The 23,058-nt window shown below is 39.2% G+C and overlaps 1 protein-coding gene across 22 annotated transcripts in view; it reads left to right on the top strand.

The window, feature by feature from the left end:
- The first annotated feature begins 1,581 nt into the window (after window positions 1-1,581).
- The window catches only part of MPDZ (multiple PDZ domain crumbs cell polarity complex component), a 180,127-nt gene continuing 158,650 nt past the window's right edge, over window positions 1,582-23,058 (top strand). For 8 of the 22 annotated variants that reach the window (XM_063649515.1, XM_063649525.1, XM_063649527.1 and 5 more), the window contains exon 1: window positions 1,583-1,893. The gene's annotated coding sequence lies outside the window, so the exon portion shown is untranslated. Of the gene's footprint in view, window positions 2,233-2,759; window positions 2,926-4,487; window positions 4,688-23,058 lie in introns of all 22 variants that reach the window. The other 14 variants (XM_063649516.1, XM_063649522.1, XM_063649524.1 and 11 more) reach the window with 9 other exon arrangements.

Consider the following 23,058-nt stretch of genomic DNA (forward strand, 5'->3'; position numbering starts at 1 on the left):
TAAAATGGTGACTTAGCCCCTGTTTTCATGGAGTTTATGGTTGAAGTGGGAAGAGACATTGCATAATTACAAAATTAAATGCATATTTACAAAGTAGGATAAATATTATGAAGCAAAAGCATGGGGTACAATAAGAATGCATCACAATGGGTTTATCCTAGTTTGTGAGAATCATGTAGCATCTATGGCAGTTCCATTCACTGGGACACTGAACAAGATGACCAGGCTTGAGCAGAAGTATCATGGTTGCATTTTTTTTTGCAATCTAGGTTTGAGACAAGCAAACAGGGAAGTCAAATAAACACTTGAATATATGGATAAATCTGAAGGTATAAATGTAAGATTCTGTAGCTACTAGATCATAAGCTAGAAGTGAAAATGTATTTAGAGATAAGAGTTAAAAGGAAAAGAGGGCCCGTAACTGATTTTTAAGGAATTCCAGCATCTAAAGATTGGGGGAGAGGAGGCAAAGAAGCTGAAGAGTGGCCTGGGGACAGAGGCAGATCTACCTGGAAACTGATGTAGCTTAACATTCCAGGTCCTTCTCTTGCCTGGGAGCAACCCTAGAATGTGTTTACATGGGCATTTATTTTTTGAATTTTTCAAAAGAAAGATTTTTTTGTTGTTGTTGTTAAAGCAGAGTCCCCAATTGTACAAGCTTCAGAGCCCATACATCCGCCCTTGACTAAGAGGAAGAAGCAAAACCAAGAGAGTGATTGCATGGAATTACAGGAGGGGTGGGGTGGGGAGGACTCTAGGAAGAGAGAGGTCAACAGCTGTCAATGTGTTTGAAAGTCCAAGGAATATGAGAAAAGAGTATTTTTATTCAGAATATTAGAAGAAATTCTTTTAAATGTTCTAAATTGGACTTCTGAGTATCCTTTGGTACTCTAATATCAGAAGGATATTTTGAAAAAGAGTTTCTTACGCAGAAAAAAATTCGTGGGACTTCCAAATTGAGGATAACAGAAAGAAAATCTTAAGTGGCACAAAATAGAAATGAATATCTGTTCTTCCTGGGGCCATGCAACTCTAATAACTTTTCCATGTTTACTGTTTTTGCTTTTTAATTGGATCATCAGACTAAGAATGCACCCTGATGTGCAAAAAGTTACTTAGAAAGTAAGACGACTGCCCCCACCCTTCTGATTAAAGCGCTTCTCATAAGCATCCTATGCCATTCAGTAAGCTACCCACGCAGAAAGCATCCACAGGGCAGTGCACATAAGGAAAATCTGAGGAACTAGAAACAGGCTATCAGTTTCCGCAGGTTGACAAAATCGGCAGATAAAAATACAAGACTGCCATTAAATTTGAATTTCCGATAAACAACCAATAACTTTTTAGTATAAGTACGTCCCAAATATTGCATGGGATATACTTGTACTAAAATTATTCCTTTTCTTTAAATTTGAAATTCCCATTTAACAGAGCAGCCTATATTTTATCTGACCACCTCATAAGTCCACTACCCACACCCCAGGTCGAGCGGCCCAGGAGCGAGTTTAAAACCCCGCACCGGCCTGCTCGGCCGCGTCCCCTGATTGGCCAAGGCGCGCCCGCCGCCCCGCCGGTCGCAGGCGTCACGGCAGCCCCAGCAGCCTGGGCCCCGCCGCCGCCTCCGCGGCAGCCCCGGTCGGCGCAAGTGCGGCGCGCGCTGGGGGAGGGGGCGCGGCGGAGCGCGAGGCTGGCGTCGGGCCGCCGCGGGATTAAGTTTCTCAGTCACGCGTGAGTGTCCGTGCGTTTTGATCCCGAAGCTCCTCGCCAGGCCGTTACTTCAGAAGAGAAGACAGCGAGCGTGGGCGAGGCGAGGCATCCAGAGGCCCCGGCGACCCCTGCTCTCTAGTCCTCCGCCCCCTCACGTCCCGGCCCTGGGCGGGCGCCGCGAGCCGGGTAAGCGGCGCTTGAGCCCCGGCCCGGAGGCCGAGGCGCGCCCCCGCGCCCTGCGCGCGCGCCGGGGGGGAAGGTGCGCGGGCGCCCGGGGCTCGGCGCGCGGGTGTAGGGGTGGGGGTGGGGGTGGGGGTGGTGGCGGGCGGTGGGGCGGTGCGCTTGCCCCACCTCGCGCGGCCCGGCGCTTCGCGGAAGCCGCTGCTCTGGCTTTTTAAAAGGATGGGGTCTAGAAGTTTCCTTTGCTACTCGCAAGTCTCCACTCCCCCCAGCCCCGCGATGGATAATCCTGGACCTTTCAGCTCCCCCCCCACCCCTTTCTTTTGCTCTCGCTGACTCTAAGAGGTTTAAAAGTTTTTCCTTTTCCTTGACCCAGAGGGGCACAGTCTTGGTGTCGGGGGGCTGGGGGTGGGGTGTTAGCCTGGGGGCCCGGAGCGCAGACCAGGCCTCCGGGGCGCGGGAGCCTGTTGCTCTCCGCTGCCGGGGCGGCTCCCGGACGCCGCATCCGCCGTTACGCGCTCCCGGGCTGTGCGGGTTGCGGTAGAGAGTGGGCAGCAATGCTCCTGGTCTTGCGTTCTCGCCTTAGCTGCGGGGACCCCGAGGCGAGCCGCTAATTGGTACCGGTGCCCCGTCCCTCACCCCTGGCACCGGTGCCCTTTTAACCGCCGCTCCCGTTGGTGGGAGCATGTTGGTCTTGTCTCTCCCTTAATCCCCTCACCCCCCGCGCTGATGGGCGCCTTTGTCTGCGATTTGGCAGCCCCAGGATGCCGGATGTTCCTAGGGAAGCGATATTTGGGAGACGCTTTGTGTCTTGCGGAGTTGAGCGTTTGTTGGGTGGTGATGGTGTACATTTTTGTTTGCATTCTTTGCAGAGGCACAAAGGCTGGGCTATTCTTCCCTGCAGTCACATGGAAATCAAGCGGAGACTGCGGGGGAGGAGAAGTGGCCAGGCGCCGGCGGGAGGTGGAGGCCGCTGCGCAGTCACTGGGGGCGAGTGGGGGCCCCTGGAGACCTCTACTCCGCGGTGCGGCTTTTGAGGTGCTTCGCTTGGGAAGACCCCGGCAATGGGCACTGATTGCCTTTTTGCAGTAGGGGCTCCGGTTGGAGGCTAGTGTTTCCTAGGTATCATCAGATAGATAAGAGCAACATGACTTCGCCAGCGTAGAAGGAAAACTTCTCCATGTTCCTTGATGTCATAGAGAAGGAATCTGATAAGTGATCAGACTGTCTCGTCCTGCCTTGTAGATAGTTTTATGTAAACATCCCCTTCGTGTTTCCCTAGAAATTCTTGGTTTAGGTTACTCTTTATAGAATAAATAACACCTTATCTGAAAACTAACGAGGAGGAGGTGATGGTTTCAGGCTTGGGAGTTTTACGTGTTGAATTTGGGTATGAGTGATTACAATGAACATCTTGTAATGTTGGAACCATTTAAATTTGTATAATGTATGCCTTAGCACCTGATGGAATTTTGGCAAACAATAGTGTTTAAAAAACCTGGCAAAACTTGGCCAGGCGCAGTGGCTCACGCTTGTAATCCCAGCACTTTGGGAGACCGAGGTGGGTGGATCACTTGAGGTCAGGAGTTCAAGACCAGCCTGGCCAACATGGTGAAATCTTGTCTCTACTAAAAATATAAACATTAGCGGAGTGTGATAGCTCGCACCTGTAGTCTCAGATACTAGGGAGGCTGGGGCAGGAAAATCGCTTGAACCCGGGAGGCAGCGGTTGCGTTGAGCCGAGATCGCGCCTCTGCGCCCCAGCCTGGGTGACAGAGCGAGACTCTGACTCAATAAATTAGTAAATAAATAAAAATAAAAGTCTAGCAAAACTTGAAGTTCCTTGACTTGATCTTCTAATACAATACCAAGCTTTGGATGGATGCACCTGTACCCTTGTGTGCAATGTAGGCAAAACTAGTTTTGGGTACCCCTTGACTCTCCATTCTTCTTCCGTATCTCATTTGCCAAAACAAACAAACTAATGAAGATTATTCTCAACATATTACTAATAGATTATGGTGTACCTTATTTCTTACATATGTTCCTTTTTTTTCCTTTGATCCTTTCTATGTTTATTCTTTTCACTTACCTTCTCTAGTTCTGGTTTTCTTTGTCCCTTTACCACACTCCTTTTTATTGACTAGGCCTGATGGTTGTGGCTTGGAAAGGGAGGGATCTTTAGTCAGTTTTTAGTGTGCTTCAAAGTCCTATCACCTAGACATTGTTCTGGTTGGCCCTTAAAGACACCTTTCCTTTTCAGATGCATTTAAATGTACCTAACTGTGAGGAATAGAGGCTGGTCTCAGAGTTTAGTATATTTGTACAAGTTGAAGCTATTCAGAGAGACTCTTGGAAATCCTTGATATGTAACTTTACATGGATTTAGGCCTAGTTGGCCACCTTTAGTTTTTAACTGCTAGGGTGGAGAGATTTTGCTTGACAAATGATGAAGTGAATCCATTGTCTAGAATTGAGATTAAGGGATTTAAAAGCTGGAGAGGAACAATGAATTGCCTGGAAGGTAACTATCCTCAGTTAGAGGCAGATTATTTTCTCCAGATTACATTCCAGATCTGACATAGTCTTGTCTCTCTCAGGTTGAGTTGCAGGTTGGCTACATTTTGTATGTTTGGAAACGTACAAAGTGCTCTGAATTTCATGAAATATTTTGAGGCAAAGTTGGACCGGAATGTCCCCAAATATGGTAGAGCAAATAGCACATCTGCCAGAGAAAGATCCTACACTTTATAAAGAGAAGAAGCAGACAACTTCCTGGTGAATTTAGGACTGCTTGATGGTGCGTATGAGTGATGATATATGTCCGAAACAGTTATATGTACTTTTGAAAATAGATATTTGGCCTAAAGTAGGATTTCATTTGATATTGTTACATACATTATCAACCCCATATTTATAACAATAAAGGTTTCATTTTTTTCTTGTAAATTAGTGTCATGCATAGGAGAGCATTTATATAAGTGCAGTTTGGAAATATTTAGCATGGTAAAATTGATATATTGTGATTAAATAATTTTAGTGGGATTCCATGTGGGAGAATAAGACTAAGGAGGTAAATAACTACTTCTCAATAAAGGAAACCAGTGGTGAGGAATCCATTGCCTTCCTGTGATATGTTTCCAGAGAAGATCCGAGGTATTCATGTAGTAGGTAGTAATAGATGGATTAGGAAGAATGTTGTATTGGGTTAGGCATTGGGGAGAATACAGAATAAATATGATTCTGCTCCAGAAATATAGAGTCTTAGTTGGAGGAACCTAATGGGAGAAATAACAGAAAGGTTTTAACACATAAGAAATGTTACAGGGATTCTAGCAAAGTAGTTAAGTATAGGGATTAGTTGCTCTTATCATTGAGGTTAATAAATAAGACACAGAAAGGGCTTTGGTCTTGAGATGAGAGGGTGGAAATGAAAGTTTTTTTGATATGAAGTAGAGCTTAAGTCAGTGGTTTTGCCTTGAAAATGGACATGGTGTATGGAAGAGGCTGGGATGTGAGTGGGCAGTGGGTACTGGAGAGCATATTCAATTTGTATATTTCTGGAGTGGAATAGAGGATTTGTGCCCAGGGGAAAAGTTTGGATAGGGAAGAGCATTTAATGGAGAGCAGTGAAGTATAGGCTGAATTTTATCTCTTGAAGTTTCCACTTTCCAATAACCCGTGTCACATTTCTTTCTGAGAGTTAACCTCGTCAGTGCAATCTGAGCTTTTTCTAACATGCACCCTAAAACGTTTGTAGCCATCACCTATTACCCAGTTCCAAAGCCACTTCCACATTTTTGGTGTTTGTTACAGCAGCACCCCATTTCCTGGTACCAAAATCTGTGTTAGTTTGATAGGGCTGCCTTGACAAAATACCACAGTGTGGGTGGCTGAAACCACCGGAATTTATTTCCTCACAGTTCTGGATGCTGGAAGTCTAAAATCAAAGTGTTGGTGGGATTGGTTTCTACCGAGCCTCTCTCTTTGGCTTGTAGATGGCTGAGTTCTCCCTGTTTCTTCACATGCCCTCCGTCTATGTATGTCTATAGCCTAATTTCTTTTTATAAGGGAACCAGTCGTATTGTGTTAGAACCCACCCCTAGTGACCTCATTTAACCTTTATCTCAAAATACAGTTATATTCTGAGGTACAGGGATTAGGATTTCCTGTGAATTTTTAGGAGACACAGTTTAGCCCATAACAAGGTTCTCAAAGAGACCTGGTCTGTAAACTAGTGAGACCCTGAGGCAGTGAGCTCATATTGGAGGCTAGTGCATAGTCTGAGCATTACTGGGGTAATTTGATGTTTGGCAAGAAAGGGAAACTGCTATTTGAGGACAAAGGTATTTTATCTTTGGCCTGAGGCCACTTATTTTCTTTCTTTGGATGTTCATTGGGAAATTGTGCCTCTGTGGCCTTCCTTTTTGAGGACAGAGCATTAATTTTCTTTTTAAGTGTTTTATAAAAGCATTCGTTTTCTTAAAATATTTCTTTTAATGGTTCTTAAAAATAGTAAAGTGTTAAATTTGGCAAAGCTGAAACATTGTGTTGTATATATCTCAGTGGTTTTTGAGTCTGATTAAAACAACAGAATTTATTCTTTAAATTCCATTGATCTAAAAACTGTCTGTCTTATATTTATTTTGTGGGGTAATGTATGGCATAATCTTTTTCCTTCAGAAATGTTTCCCTCTTTTGGGAAAATATGATTAATAAAAGGGAATTTATGTTACATAAAATAAAAACTTTTTTTTTGTTTGTTTTTTAGGTGTTGAAATTGTATTTGTTGAGTTAATGAAACCATTAGAGCCATTCTTCCAGATCTGGCCAGCTAAGTTAAAAAAAAAAACAAAAAATAAAAGGAGACAAACTCTTGCTTTTTTTCCTCTGGCCTGTCTGCCTGTGGTGGTTAAATTTGTTTTGTTTAGGGAATTCTTATCTTTATCCACCTTTTAGTTTTATTTGTGTCTGCAAAAGCAACATTCATTGTTATTTTCTTGTAAACCACTCTGCCTCCAGATCCAAGGTGCTATAAATAAGTGCATGAGGGGAAAGTGAAAAATGAAACATTTATTAAAAAAGAAGAAGAAAAACCCAGTAACATCAACTACCAAAAAAAAAATTAAGAAAAAACTTAATGTTGTTGCTTATGTTTTAAAATTATTTTGATAATAAAATACGTAAGGTAATTATTTATTTTAGTAAACAGCACATTTAAAAAGGTATGGAAGATACAAGTGAAAAGAAGACGGAAAACTTGCCTGTAATTTGATCACCCAGATACCATTCCCACAAGAAAATCCCCAAGACACATATTTTGAAAATGAAGATATTTAAGTGATTTTGATATAACAAATGAATAGATAGAGCAGCTGTTGATCAAGAGATTTCACCAATTGCTGCCTTTCTAAGTGAGCATAATCTGATCTGAGATTATTAAATGTTATATAATTTGAGTTGATACTAATAGCATTTGTTTGAACTAATGTCTCAGGTCTTTTGAAGAGGCATGATACAGTTCACTACCATGTGGCATGTAGGACACCAGTGGAGAATGTATTTTTAAAAATTTTGATTTCTGCTTAAAATTAAGTGTTAATAGTCAATGTTTATACTGATTATATGTTGAAATAATAATTTGAAGAAAGTGGGTTAAATAAAATATATTATTAAAATTAATTTCACCTACTTCTGCTTTTTTCTTTACTGTGGCTACAGACAACTTAAAATTACATATGTGGCTCACATGATATTTCCATTGGCCAGAGCTGATCTAGAATGATGCAGATCTTCCCCTCTCCAACTCTTGGTGTGTTTGATAATCTGAATTGTAACATATACAAAATGGCAATTATTTGAATAATTTCAGCACCAAATTACTCCTTTGTTAACCAATTCACTATATTGTTAATTTCACAATAACTTTATATTGTGTACTCAGGTGGCTCCATAGGATACCTTGCTTCAGGGAACTGTCATAGAAAATGGTCATGAGAAGCTATCCTTCCGTGTTCATAAGATATCACTAACCTAACAAAACCATGATGATAGAGTCATAAAGGTTAATGATTATTCTACAATTTAAAAACTCCTGTCTGATATATTTAAGATATGTCCAGTTTCTCTTATACCTTGCTAGGCCCCTGTTTTAGTTCATTTCGGGTGCTATAACAAAATATCAAACACTGGGTCCCTTATAAACATACATTTATTTCTCATAGTTCTGGAGGCTGGGAAGTACCAGATCAAGGCACTGGCAGATTCTGTAAATGGTGAGGGCCTCATAGATGATGCCATCTTGCTGTGTCTTCATGTGGTGTGGAAGGGGCAAGGCTGCTCTCTGGTACCTATTTTATAAGGACACTAGTCCCATTCATTAGAACTCTGCCCTTGTGATCTAATTGCCTCCCAAAGGCCCCACCCCCTAATACCATTACTTTGGGGGTTAGGATGTCAACATATGAATTTGGGGGGAACATAAACATTCAGACCATAGCAGCCCCCTTAATAGGTCTTGCTTTGTCTAAGGCATTGCTAGGTAAATTTCATAAAGCTTATGTATTTCCTCCTCTGTTTCTCACTCCCCACAAGTCTCCCAGGGTATTGCATTTTAATAAGTCAGGCCTGAATCCACTTCTGGACAGCATTCATTTTATTTTGTTCTTCTTTTTTTTTTTTTTTTCTTTTAGTAGAAACAGGGTTTCACCATGTTAGCCTGGCTGGTCTTGAACTCCTGACCTCAGGTCAGGTGATCTCCCCGCCTCAGCCTCCAAAAGTGTTGGGATTACAGGCGTGAGCCACCGCGCCCGGCCTCATTTTCTAATTTGGGATTACAGGGGCCTCATTGATAAGATTCAGTGGAGTGTTGTCTGACCCTTCCAACCCTTTCCCATCACATTCACAGTTTTCTGGGCTAGGAGATGCAGTTATCCTATGCTGTTTTACAAAACTATAGCATTGGAATGGCTCTTCATTCTGATATAATCTATTGAATATATATTGGGTTAGACTAAGTCACAAAGTATTTTTAGCTCTGTTTTGTGGCTGAGGTAGGAAAACCAGAAGAAATAGCCCTGGGGCCTGGGTTATTGCTCCCTAGCAAGCTTCATTAAGATGTTCAGTGAACATCTGTTGGATGCTGAAGTCAAGCTATTCAGCACCTATCCTTTTCTCAAGGAGGTGGGAGGGAGTGTTTAACTGTTTTATTGTGGTATAAGTTATAATTGTTTAACTTTTATTGTGGTGTAAGTTATAATTGACAATAAACTACACATATTGAGAGTGTACAATTTGTTAAATTTTGGCTGTTGTGATGCTATCCCCCACAATCAAGATAGTGAACGTATCCATCACCCCCGAAAGTTTCCTCATGCACCTTGGTAATCCTTTCCTCTACCCACCCCTCCCATCTCCAAGTAAATTACTCATTTGCTTTATGTCAGTATAGGTTAGTTTGCATTCTCTAGAGCTTTAGATAAATGGAATCATACAGTATGTTCTCTTTTGTCTGACTTCTTTCACTATGTAATTATTTTGGGATTCATCCATGTTGCCTGTATTCATAGTTTAGTACTGGTCGTTGCTGAGTAGTAGTCATTGCATGGATATACCATTAAAGAGTTTTCAAGTCATTTAGAACTCTCCTGCACTTTGTCCATTGTCTTATGGTGCATATTTATTCTTGCTTTTGTGAGGGAGGAAAAATTTTACTCTTTGAGGTTCTATAAGTGAGGCCTGTGAATTAAAACTAACAGAACACAGATTAACATTTAATTGATGTTTTTAATTTCATATGCATGGGGGCTACACAGAAAAGAAGAGACCCAAAGAAGAGGATAGATTTGGGGTTTTTGTATCATTTTCATGATAAAAGTTGTTCTCACTGGTAAGGGAGAGATGATCATCTTTACAAATGGACATTTCTGTCACATTTACAAAGGGAATTTTGTGTTCTACTTTTACACAGAAAGGGCCAGGGGAGAGAGTGCTCCTGTCTTCCATTTCCTATTTGCCTTCGGTTCAAAATAATACTGATGCCAAAGTAGCATATTTTGGAGTGGCATATTCTGATCCCCTTTGGATTCAACTGTGTGCATCCGACTTTTGTATTTGACAGTGTTTCTCAGTCTTCTTAAATTCATGCCCCATTTTGATAAACATAACATAGAAAATTTAAATGCCCTTATTTAAATGTTGGAGCTTCAAAATATGTAAGTCAATAGTTTAAAAAATACTACCGGTAATTGTAAAAAAGATTTAAAAATATTTAATTTTGAAAGATAAGAGATGATTAAGTAAAAAGTCAGGAGATTATTGAGGCTTTCCATAAACTTTTGTATCCTACCGTATGAAGAGTTTAAGCACAGCACAGTAGTTTCAGTATTGAACCCAATGCTTTATTTTGACTGCTTGCTAAATATTCCTCACCCACTTGCATATTTTCTGTAATTCTTATCATGTTTGATAGAATTATCTGTCACTCCTGTGACAAATTTATATGATAGTCATATAGTGAATTGGATAACAAAGGAGTAATTTGGTGCTGAAATTATTCAAATAATTGCCATTCTGTATATGTTACAATTCAGATCATCAAACACACCAAGAGCTGGAGAGGGGAAGATCTGCATCATTCTAGATCAGCTCTGGCCAATGGAAATATCATGTGAGCCACATATGTAATTTTAAGTTGTCTGTAGCCACAGTAAAGAAAAAAGCAGAAGTAGGTGAAATTAATTTTAATAATATATTTTGTTTAACCCAGTTTCTTCAAATTATTCTTTCAAAATATAATCAGTGTAAACATTATTGAGACATTTTACTTTCTTAAAAAAAAACAAAAAAGCTCTCCAAAATATGCCATGTCTTTTACCCTTACATCGTATTGCCTTTAGAACTAGCCAAGGTGTAAGTGCCCAGTAGTGTGTTTCAGTGTGGCTCCTGGCTACTATGTTGGTCAACACAGCTTTAGCTCATGCAGCTAAGCTATAAGGTCAGATGAAATCAAGAAATAAGATGACTTCATTCTGTTATGAAAACCTGTTATGTTGGCTGGAACCACTCAGCCTTTTTTGGGTCATTTGTAATGTTTATATATTGTCTGTACCTTCTGATCACTTAATTGAAGTGACAAACAGAATAAATAAAACAGCATTTAAAGCAGATGTCTTCTCTGGATTATTACGAAAGTAAAAGTTGGTTTGTGCTCTTAATATTAACGTTTAGTCCTTTGAGTGCCAGAGTAAAAAGCAGTTAATGGAGGCAGTTAAATAGTAGATGAGTTAATTAAGAAGCAAATAGTCACCTTCATTGAAAGAATAAGCCCTTTTAAAATGCTTTCACGGAGAAAATATCACTTGTCAAGATAACCCCAATGAATCCTATAGAATTACATATGGTAACTAAATAGTGCAGCTTGTTACATTATCTGTGAATTAGTAATTAGGGGATCGAATTGCCGCATGCTTATTTATCTTATATGGCTAAGGTACATGTTCAGATAGGTTCATAATAATTTGGATTTCTTCATGCAATTTTCCCTTACATGAACTACCTGGAATCTTGCCAGCAAGATGTAAATTGTCATTTCTTGCTGAATTTTCTTAGTATATTCTCAGCAGTGTAGACTACCAATGACTGACAAGCTTATCAGCAGATTTAGACAGTAACATCTCTTTGCTGGCAGAGGACTACAGGGTTCTCTCTAGGAATTCTTTGGTACAGATTATGAAAAATACTTCTTTTATTGTGAACAAATTTTATTTTTTTCTTGTGTGTATGCATGTTCAATTAACAGAAGCACCAAAGGTACATTTGTTTTGGTTTAGTATGGAGCTGAATAAGAAAGGATCATGGCGAATTTTATTTTTTTAGATAATATGCTCATCTCTATGTGTACACTATTTCATCTTGGAGCTTGCAGGAATGTTATTGATTCCACTAGGATTTTTAATTTATCTCACAGCCATTATTTCTGGTGCTGGGGATATAGCCCTGAGAGAAAAAGGAAACAAGAGCAACGCAAAACTTCCTACCTTCATGAAATTAAAATTCAATTATTTCCTGTTTTCTAGAGGCATTTCAAACTCAGTATGTCCAAAAGGAATATAACCATATTTCTGTTTCCTCTAAAACCATATATTTATCTTTCTGCTGTTCTTTTGGCTAAATGATGTCCTGATAGTTCTAGTTTCCCAGATTAAAATTATTGGGAGAGTTGACCTCTGTTTCTCTCACTCATTCACTCCTCCTGGCCTTAACAGTCACCAAGTGGTCACTGAGTCCTTTTGATTGCCTCTGATGAATGAGTCTGTATCTTTTCTTTTTTTTCTTGCCATTACCTTCATCTAGGCTCTCATCTTTTTCGATGAGGTTTTTTTAACAACCTAACATCTGGTTGTATTATCATTAGTTCTTTTCCCTCTTTGGTGAAATATTTACACTATTATCAGAATTGTTTTATCAGAAAATAAATTTTCTGTATCCCTGTAATCCCTGTACCCTCCAAACTCCCTCCCCAGTGTCCCTGCATGGTCCAGCATGCCTGCAGGGCAAAGCCCTAATGAGGCCATGGAAACATTACCTTCCTAGCTCCTGTCATTCTGGACCCAAGTACTGCAGCCTCACTGTCATCAAATCATCTGGGTTCTTCATGGTTTTGTTGCCTTAGCAGATGTCCTTCCCTTAGTGAGAAATGCCTTTCCCTTTACTGCTCTCCTCCACACTCTCCTAATCGGCTCATACTTCAAGATGATTCATGTGTCATATCTCTTACAAATTCTTTCTGACTCATGTTGGCAGTATTGAATTCCTCTGTACTCAGAACTTTACCTATCATGTTGCCGTGTAATTACTTACCGTTTTCCACTAAATTGGGAGCTCAGAAGTTAGATACTTATCCTCATTCTTCTTTTGTCATATGCTTCAGTGACAGAGGTGGATAAAGACTTGGGGGCCTGAAGTATATGGAATTTGGGGTGGTTCTCTTAAAAATAATAGAAAATTATAAATACAAAATTAGATATAAAAATTTATTTGAATAAGAATTGAAGGATCCTATGCAAGTACCTTCATGCTAAATCTTTCTATACACATGCTAAATCTTCCTATACACATGGCTAGGAATATGTAAGTGCTCACTTAATACTTGATGAATTGGTGTGGTTTTTTGGGATGTATTATAAGTACCATCTGTATATCTAGATCTCTCTCTATGTATATATGTAATTTTCCTTTTGCTGTTCATTTTTTAAAATTAGGAAACATGATTAATTAGCCATTCTGATGCTAATACTGTTGCTAATAATAAATGTCTAATGCTTCCATACTTCTTCCCATTTCCAAACACTTTTGAATACCTTATCTTACAGGATTTTGACAACTGAGTCACAAGGAAAGTGACTCAGACTTAATGACTCTGTGTTTTGCTACTTTGTTTGTGAAGGAAAAGGGAGCTGAAGTTCTTCCTTTGAGATCAGATTTCACTTTGGTGGGAGAAATGACAGTTCTTCCTGTGCGTCTGTAACCTCAGTCAACACCACTTTGCTCTATATTCTGTTAGCCTGGTGAATGCTAAGGAATTTTCTGAGAGTTTTCCACATCATCTCAGTGCCATTCCATCTTTCCATCCCTTCCCCCTTTCAGCTTCCTCTATTATTTCTTCTTCCTTTCCTCCCGTTACTTGTCTTGCCATACATCAAACACATTCTTCTCCATGTCTTTTCTCAGATAAATTGATACTTTTAAGTGTCATTACTTTGAATAAGCTGAATTTTGTAGTTTGCAATTTTCAAATTCATTTCTACTTCTTTGAAGTACTGTGGGATGTGTCTTGGGATCCTCAGTAGTGTAAAAAGTACACATAATTTTCAGCAACGGAAAAGAAGATATCATAAAGCTGTGTACTTTACAGCATAGGTAAGACAGCTCTATTAAAAGTTTCATGAAGGAGAAAACACTATCTTTCTGAACCTCAATTTTCTTATCTGAAAATGAGGGTATAAAGTATGGAACTCTTGGTAGGATTAAAGGAAATGCATATTTGTAAAGGGCATAGGTTTTGTTTAAGAAAACAGGGATATTTGGAAGCTATTATAAACAAATGGTTTCATTTCAAACAGTAAAACTGATGCCAATTTCATTACCTAAAAAATTTACTTATGTAGCCTATTTTATTTTCTGGGAAAGTCATTATTATAACATGCGATAGCAATCAATTCTTAAATGCAATTTTATTATTAGTTGTTATTGAATAGCATTTTTAAGAACCCCAAATAATAGATTGTTGCTTTAAATTGTGTATTGCAACCAAGCCTACATTTTAGACATTCCAGTGATGAATATATATTTGGAAAGTTTTGCGTCTTGGAGTATTTGGTGGTGGGTATATTCCTGAGGAATGAAGTTGCCTTTTTACATCAGCGAAATGATATGGAAAGTTAGTTTGTTACTTAGGGACTCTAGTCAGGGTAGACATCCCTCTGACTAAGGCTTTTAAGCCTTTGTCCTTCTTAATTCCTTCCTCCTTCTTCTCTTTCTTTGCCCCCAAATCCTCGAGTAGCTGAATGAGATTACTTTTGCATGAAACTATTCAGATAGTTATTGACATTTCATTATATAGACTTTTCAATACCCCACATAATAATGGCTGAAGAAATATGATTGCTTAATAAAAGGTCTGAGTTAGGGAACCTTGGAAAAGTTATAGTATTTTCTTTGACTCTCTACTGAATCTATAAAATGTGGTCTTAACAAGTTATGTGTTTGGAAAGAGTAAAAGCTTATAAAATTTTCTTACATCTTCAAATAAGATTGATAATTGAAAAAAAAATGTTGATTTCTTCTGTCTGCTGAATTTAAGGGTTCTGAATTGCTAAATACTCCACAAAAAGTATTGCAAAGAATGGGCCAAGAGAGGGAGAAAGAGAATGTGATTGTTCACAAGCCCTTCTCAGTACATGCATCTGTGGTACTTCTCTGTGCAGAGTTGGAACTAAACCAACAGGAGTCAAACCACTAGTCACCACAAGCACAGTACAGGAGAGAAAAACGGCCACATTAAATATTATTCCAAAATGCTGTTTTCTTCCCAGAGGACTTCCAATGAGAAATTTGAGACTGCCCTTTCCTGAGTAAAGTTTGTAAACTTTGTTCCTGTCCACATTCAGCAAAGGGAAATCATGAAAGCCACTGACTGAATTTAGGAGGTGCTGATGGTTGGGGAAGGATAAAAATATCTAATTATGTATAGTACTTATAGCTCAGTGATACCTAAGGAGTTTATGCAATATACAACACTCTTCATAATTTTTGTAGAAAAGATTCCAGGACGGGAGAAGCCATTTGAAATGGTAATAGAGAAATTGTGGAAGTAGAGTTATTTTAAGAGTGGGGAAAGTCCTAGAAAATGATCTTGGGAGAATAGTATAAACCTGAAGTTGGATGGGGAGGTGTGTTGAAGCAGCATGGTTGTAATACTATGGTCTCTCCTACCTTCTAGTTCCACAGTTTTGTCTGTATTGGAAATATTGTCTCCATCCTTTAACACTTTGCTCTGAGGAGCCACTCAGTCACAACTGACAAGCCACCTATTGTTCTGCCCCAGTGTCATCGAGATCTCACAAAGTCAATGAAAATCCTGTCCCTGAGAGGGCAGCTGAGAAATGGCAGACATGTTTTGTACTATCACCTCCGACAGCAGTTGATAGGTTCTAACAGAGACCAGCTGCCAACTATATTTCTGGGTCCCATGGGTACGCTTTTGAGTACCAAATGCTTTCTTTTTTTGTTTTTGAGATGGAGTTTCACTCTTGTTGCCTGGGCTGGAGTGCAATGGGGCAATCTCAGCTCACCGCAACCTCTGTCTTCCAGGTTCAAGTGATTCTCCTGCCTCAGCCTCCCCGGTAGTTGGGATTACAGGCATGCGCCACCACGCCTGGCTAATTTTGTATTGTTAGTAGAGACTGGGTTTCTCCATATTGCTCAGGCTTTTCTTGAACTCTCGACCTCAGGTGATCTGCCCACTTCAGCGTCCCAAAGTGCTGGGATGACAGGCGAGAGCCCAAATGCTTTTTATAAGCACCAGGACACAATCGACCTGGGCTCATGGAATTGCCTCATTCCAGGCGGGCAAAAGGGCAGGAGGTAAGAGCCTGAAGTAATTTCCCTGGAGAATTTGTTGCCAGTGTAGGAATTGCACTGAAGAATTCTGTGGCACAAAGTTAAGTCTTCTGCATGTTTTAGGTTTCCCCCAAGAAAATAATGTGGTTACAGTGAGTGCTTTATGGGCAGCCTCTGGAGTTTGGCATTGACACATTGTTGTGTTCACCTGCAAGGGCAGCTCTTGGGAGAATCCCCCTGCCTGGTTCTATGCAAGAAATATGCCTGGCATGTTGTGTCTTGGCCCTTAACACTGAAAATGTGGTACAAATAGGGGCAATCTGCCCAACAACCTATATTCCTTTGGGTTTAACTAAGGAGTGAGAGAACAGAAGAGGCCAAATCTTAATTCTCAGAAGAACTTAAATCTTTCCCCTCAGTCACCGTGTTTGGTGTGAGTTAACAGTTTGAGGGGAGGGTCCCCTGTCCAATAGAGATACATTAAGGAACATTATGAATAAAAAGTATGTAAAATGGATGTTCAGAGAGAAGGTGTTAGAATCCATAGTTCTCTAATGTGTGTTTTGGACTCTTTTTTTTTTTTTTTTTAAATTATGGGTGAGGGTTAATGGGGAAGGAAATAAATATAATGCAATGGGCTATAAACAATTGATTGGTTTAAATATTTTTAGAAAAGGAAAGTCAGCCTTTCAGAGGGTCGGTTGAGTTAGTCCAGCGGTCCAGGGTTCTGATCCCAGACACACCACTGATTTTTTATGTAATCAAACCTCAGTGAGCTTTAGCTTCTCTGTGACCTATATGTTTTTTGAGGCTCCTTTCAACTTTAAAATTAACTTTATAGTTGAGTGTAAGCAGTAAATAAGGGTATTTAACTCAAAGTATCATAAAATATATATAATTCTGGAAGTGGATATGAATCTGCTAATATTCTTTATAAAAGTTGTGTACCTATATGTTTTAGGAAATCTGCAGATAAAGTAAGAACATATATACTGTTTGAAAGAGCATTTTGCCTCAGACCAACAATCTTAAAAATAAAAATAACTTTCAAAAGCCAAAGCAAATGTAATGAACATGTTTTTTGGTATAAACACATTTGTTATATAAGAATACTTGTAAGTAATAAAATACTTCAATTTCCATATTATATATATTTTCATTTTCAGTAGGCTTCACTCCCTCCATTAGAAAATTAATAGGAAAAGGTATGATACTATACTATTTTCACCAAACTTTCTTAAAGTATGTGGATTCTTGGTCAATGTAGTGATTTTGATCTGTGTATGTTTATATAATTGTAGATTAACATGGCTCTTTTCCATAATTTAGTATTAGCTTATATATATTGTGTGACTAACTGTTCATTATATTGTCATTTGAATATTCATAGAAGATAAATAAGTTTTATTTAAACTGAAACAGGTTTATATTTATACTGTCTTGGGATCCCCCATAATTCACAAAGGTGGGGTTTTTGAACGTATGTTCAAAAGTAAAACAGCAATAGTTGTTCATCACTTCCTGCCCTCCTGCTCTCTGATGAGAAGTTGACTAATCCAGGGCCATAAGTATCTGCTTCTAAGGCCTGTATCTCAAACAGCTTGGTAAAATTAGAAGCAGAGTAGGATCAGAAAATGAGAATAAAGCTTTGTTTTTAATAGTAAAACAGAAAATGATTCTTTATGAGATATTATATTTTGAAGAAATGTTTTTGTAATGTTTCCTTTAGTTTTGCTGGAATTAAGTAGTCTAGCTGAATAAATTATTGTTCTGGGAGAATTTACCAATGGTAACATTATTTTTTCCCAAATAAGTTAGTATTATAGTTTTAGGTGAAATCTTTCTTTTTTTTTGCCAAACAAGGATAAGGAGAATTTGAAAAATATTGCACGAGTCATCTCTAGTCCTAGCCTCTAAAACTAGATATTGTTAACATTTTCACATATCGGCTGCCTTATTTTTGTAATAGTTATTATGAAAAATTTCAAATGTACATAAATGCAGTGAATCCTCATATATCCATCATTCTGTTTTAACAACTACTACTTCATGGTCAGTCTTGTTTCTTCTCTTGTCTCAGACATTTCCCTTGTCCCTTCCCTGGAAGTTTTTGAAGCAAATTGTGGACATTATATTATTTTATGCGTAGATATTTCAACCCAGCTGCTTTTTACATGCATAATTTAAAACCATTATAAAAATACAGTTTCCTTAAACAAAAAAAAACAGAGAAAGCTAAATTCCCCCATTGAGTCCCCCCATATGAGGCTACTCCTTCCATCTGTCCACTCCTAACTGCTGTCATTTTAGAATGTGTCCTTTTAATCCATTGTTGAATACGATGAAAGTATGTATATACATATTTTTATGTGGCCCATATACTATTTTTTATATTTTAAAAATATAAATAAACTACTTATTCTGTAAATCTCCATTTCATTATTAAGATTTGGACTCCGAGTCTGTTCTTTAAAAAATGAGTCTAACCCACTTGTGTTTATTGTGAATATGGATATCTGGATTTATTTCATTGCCCTTGTTTTGTGTTTTTTGTTTACTATGGTTTCTCCTTTTTCCTTTTTTCTCATTCCTAACCTCTTTTAGATTGCTCGAGTATTTTTTGTTCATCTTTTTTCCATCTTGGTGTATATATTATATAGACTCTATTTCTGTTTTTTTAGTGATACCTTAAAGTTTTAACATGTATACTTGGCTGCATTTTTCTGGTAGAGTTTGAAGAAAGAACATTTCTATCCTCCTATGAAGAGAACTGTTTTTAATTTTTATTATTATTTTTTTGAGACAGGGTCTTTGTCTGTCGGCCCAGACTGGAGTGCAGTGGTGCGATTACATGTCACTGCAGCCTCTACCACCTGAGCTCAGGTGATCCTGCCACTTCAGCCTCCTGAATAGCAGGGACTACAGGTGTGTACCACCACTCTTGGCTAATTTTTTTTGTTATTTTTTGCAGAGATGGGGTTTTGTTATGTTGCCCAGGCTGGTCTCAAACTACTGGGCTCAAGTGATCCACCAGTCTTGCCCTCCCAAAGTGCTGGGATTACAGGCATCAGCCACCATGGCTGGCCTGAATGGAGATTTTTGGTCAGAAATATTTTTACTATTTATAAATCTTGTTCACAGTTACTAAGATTTCATTTATATAATGAAAATTTGTCAGAGCTCACATTCCTTTTTTTTTTTAATTTTTAATTTTCATTTTCTAGGGACAGGGTCTTGTTCTGGTGCCCAGGCTGGAGTTCAGTGGCGTGATGATAGCTCACTGTAGCCTCAATCTCCTGGGCTCAAATAATCTTCTCACCTTAGCCTCCCAAGTAGCTGGGACTATATGCATGTGCCTCCACGCATGGCTAATTTTAAGAATTTTTTTTTTTTTTTTTTGTAGAGACAGGTCTCACTTTGTTGGCCAGGCTGGTCTTGAGCTCCAGGCTAAAAGTGATCCTCTCACCTTGGCTTCTGAAAATGCTGGGCTTACAGGTATGAGCCACCATACTCTGTCAGCTACCTTTGTTTTAACAGTGGATTTATGTTTTATTTGGTGGCAGCTTATGGCTTTTCTCAGGCTCTGAGCAAAACAGAACTTTATAGTGTTATATTCACCCATCAAGTGTAGGAGCTTCCCTGCCCATTGTTTTTCTGATGTAACTATCTCTCCTGTAGGATTATTAATTATTTAGTGGTCCTACTAAAATTGTCTTTGCTCCCTCAAATCTTTATTAGAAGTACAGTGTGCAAATGAAGTAAAGGAACAAGGGTATTTCGTAAGCAAGGGTATTTGAGAGGGTTTTTTTTTTTTTTTTTGGATGTAATGATATGGTACCATACCAAAGCAGACTGCGTTTGAATGAATAGATGTGTTTAAATGGAGCAAACAGAGCTTCATACAACATACCTCTGGCAAAATGGAGTTCACTGTAAAAATGGAGATCAGTGATTGTGCATCTGTAGGGACCAGTTACTCTATTTTCCTCTTTTTGGCTGTGTTGCATCTCCCAAGGAATGCCTGCCTCTCTTAATGTCAGCTGTATTCTGTCTCTATCAACTGACTTGTTTTTGCTGTCTCATAACTCTGGCTTGTGTGTACCCCATTTTAGCTTCTTCATCCCTTACTCAGCCACCTTCTGTCTTCTCAACTCTTGTTCTACCATTAATTGACTTATTCTCTCAATATTTCTTAAGATACACTGTAGTCCATTCATGCTTTTCATGTCAGCACTTAGATTGGCTTCCCTTGAATTAAGGAGCCCAGCCCTGGTTCCCTCGGTTATGGTTGGAAGAAAGGGGCGAAGCATAGTACATGATAGCATAGTCCTTGGAGGAGGGCCTGTGGAATGGTTGAATTCTGTATTAGTCAGCTTGGGCTGCCATAACAAATTGTTTAGAAAGGTGTAAGCCACAGAAATTTATTTTCATGGTGTTGGAGGTTGAAAGGTCTAAGATCAAGGTCTGGTAGGGTTCAGCTTCTGATGAGGGTTTTGTCTGTGGCTCGCAAGTGGCTACCTTCTTGCGTCCTCATGTGGCCTTTCCTCAGTGCTTGCACGTAGACAGTGAGACAGGTTTTCCTCTCTTCCTCTTTCTAGAAGACCACCAATTCTATTGGATCAGAACTCCACCCTTATATCCTCATTTAACGTTACCTGTTTCCTAAAAGATCTGTTTCCAAAATCAGTCACATTGGAGTTAGGGCTTCAACATAGGAATTTTGGGCAACACAGTTCATTCCATAGCAACATCGTAAGGTACTATACTCAGCTATTCAAACTCTATTAGGGCAGACATTTCTAGAATAGTCACAACACTGACATGTTCCTTGTAGTATTACCATCCATCAATAACCAAAGCGGGAAAGGTGGGACTTATCCTAAACCCATCTTCCTTACCTCCATATTACCATGTCACAGTACTTACATCTCTTAATTAATCTTAGTCTAGCTCCCATTTTCCTTTATTTTCCTTTTCTTCTCTAGTTTTGAAAATGACTCTTACCTGGCTTCTTTATCCGTAGCCTCTCTTGATTTTTGTGTGTCCTCTATGCCATTGCCAGAGTGATCTTTCTAACGATCACTTTGCCAAAATAAACTTCTAATTAAATCTAAACTCTTTAATGGCTGGGTGCAGTGGCCACACCTATAATCCCAGCCCTTTGGGAGGCCTAGGTGGGTGGATCACTTGAGGTCAGGAGTTCAAGACCAGCCTGACCAACATGGCAAAACTGTGTCTCTACTAAAATTACAAAAAAAAAAAAAAAAAAATTAGCCGGGCGTGGTGGCAGGTGGCTGTAATCTCAGCTACTCGGGAGGCTGAGGCACGAGGATAGCTTGAACCTGGGAGGCGGAGGTTGCAGTGAGCCGAGATTGTGCCACTGTACTCCAGCCTGGGTGACAAAGTGAGACTCCATCTCAAACAAAACAAAAAACAAATCTAAACTTTAAGAGTAGTATGGAGGGCCCTCAATAATTCAGCCTTTACTCACATCTCCAGGCTCATCTTCTCTGTCTCTCCTTTTTCCTCAGCCTCAATCCAGGTACTATATAAGAAACTACATGCAGTGCTCAGAAGGTACCATGCACTCTTGCATTTATGTGGGGAGCTGTTTCATCAGACCTTCTCCCCCACCTATTCTTTAAGACTCTGTGCAGGGGTCTGTGACTCCAGGAAGTTTCCCTGGCTTCTCAGTTAAGCTTGGGTGTCCCTCCTTTGTGTTCTTGTATTTTAATTGTTCATTTCTTTTCCTTTCATTCACTTGTACGTGAGTTCCCAGATTGTATCATCATTTCTCCAATTCTGCTACTAGACAACATGCCAGTCATGTAAGTGCCCCATGTGTATTTGCAGAATCAGTGAATGACAGAATTTGAGTCCTTTTCTACTCCCTTGACCTTCCCTGCATTTTCTTTTCTTTTCTTTTTCTTTTCTGAGACAGATTCTTGCTCTGTTGCCCAGGCTGGAGTGTGGTGGCTTGATCTCAGGCTACTGGGGAGACTGAGGCAGGAGAATCGCTTGAACCCAGGAGGCCTCCGCCTGTATTGAACTCAATACAGCCTCCGCCTCGTGGGTTCAAGCGATTCTTCTGCCTTAGTCTCCCCAGTAGCTGGGACGACAGCATTTTCATTTCAGGTAATTTATCTGGCAGTTTCATAAAGAAAGAACAAGAATATTAATCAGTATTTGAAGTGTGTTGTGAAGTTAAGGTTCTTTAATAACTTGATTTTCTTTCATTTTGGTGGGCAAAATTGAATTAATACATCTTATTTTCATTGAATAAATTTAGGAAGATTTATAAATGTCTACTTGAAAATAAAAATTGTGTTCATGAATGCTTTTTTGATCAAAGCCTATAAAAATGAGGGAGAAGTTCAGAAGAACAGATGCTAAGAAAAGACTGAGTGATTTCTGTTGGATGGCTACATGATTTGGTGGGTACTGTGACATTTCTATACTTTTAGAGCTATAGTTCAGTAATGTTACCCAAAAGTAGGAATTATGACTGAAAGTGTAAGTATTGCTGTTATGGACAATTGAATTTATGAAAAACTACTTGCAGTTGACTACAACTGTGCCTTTGTCTGCTTACTTCAGGTACTGCTGAGGCAACTATGAATGATAGAAATGGTAAATTTAAATGCAATAACAGATGCTGAGCAACTTTGACAAGCTGCAAGCCATTGAAACAAGCCCTTTTAATGTTGTATTCCTTTTTCAGTCAGAATTGTTTAAGATAAGTAGAAAATGGTATGCATTTGGGGCAGTTTCTCTTCATAGAGTTATTTTTAGCATAAAACATATTTTCACTTGTTAGTTGCCGTATAATCTGCATTGAGCAGAATGATTTGTGTTATGTTTCAAACGCTGATTCTCTGCTTCGTAAAAGCTGTGCCTACATGTTACCATTACAACTTGTTGAAATGTAAAATGATTACTCAGTTAATCAGTTCGTATTTCTAAATAATACCAAATATTCTGTTTCATTTTTATCCCCTGCTGACACTAGTGTTACCAACAAGTTGTTGGAGAATCATATGGTCACAGGTA

The sequence above is a fragment of the Pongo pygmaeus genome, chromosome 13 (assembly GCF_028885625.2).
Source record: "Pongo pygmaeus isolate AG05252 chromosome 13, NHGRI_mPonPyg2-v2.0_pri, whole genome shotgun sequence".
Lineage (NCBI taxonomy): Eukaryota > Metazoa > Chordata > Mammalia > Primates > Hominidae > Pongo > Pongo pygmaeus.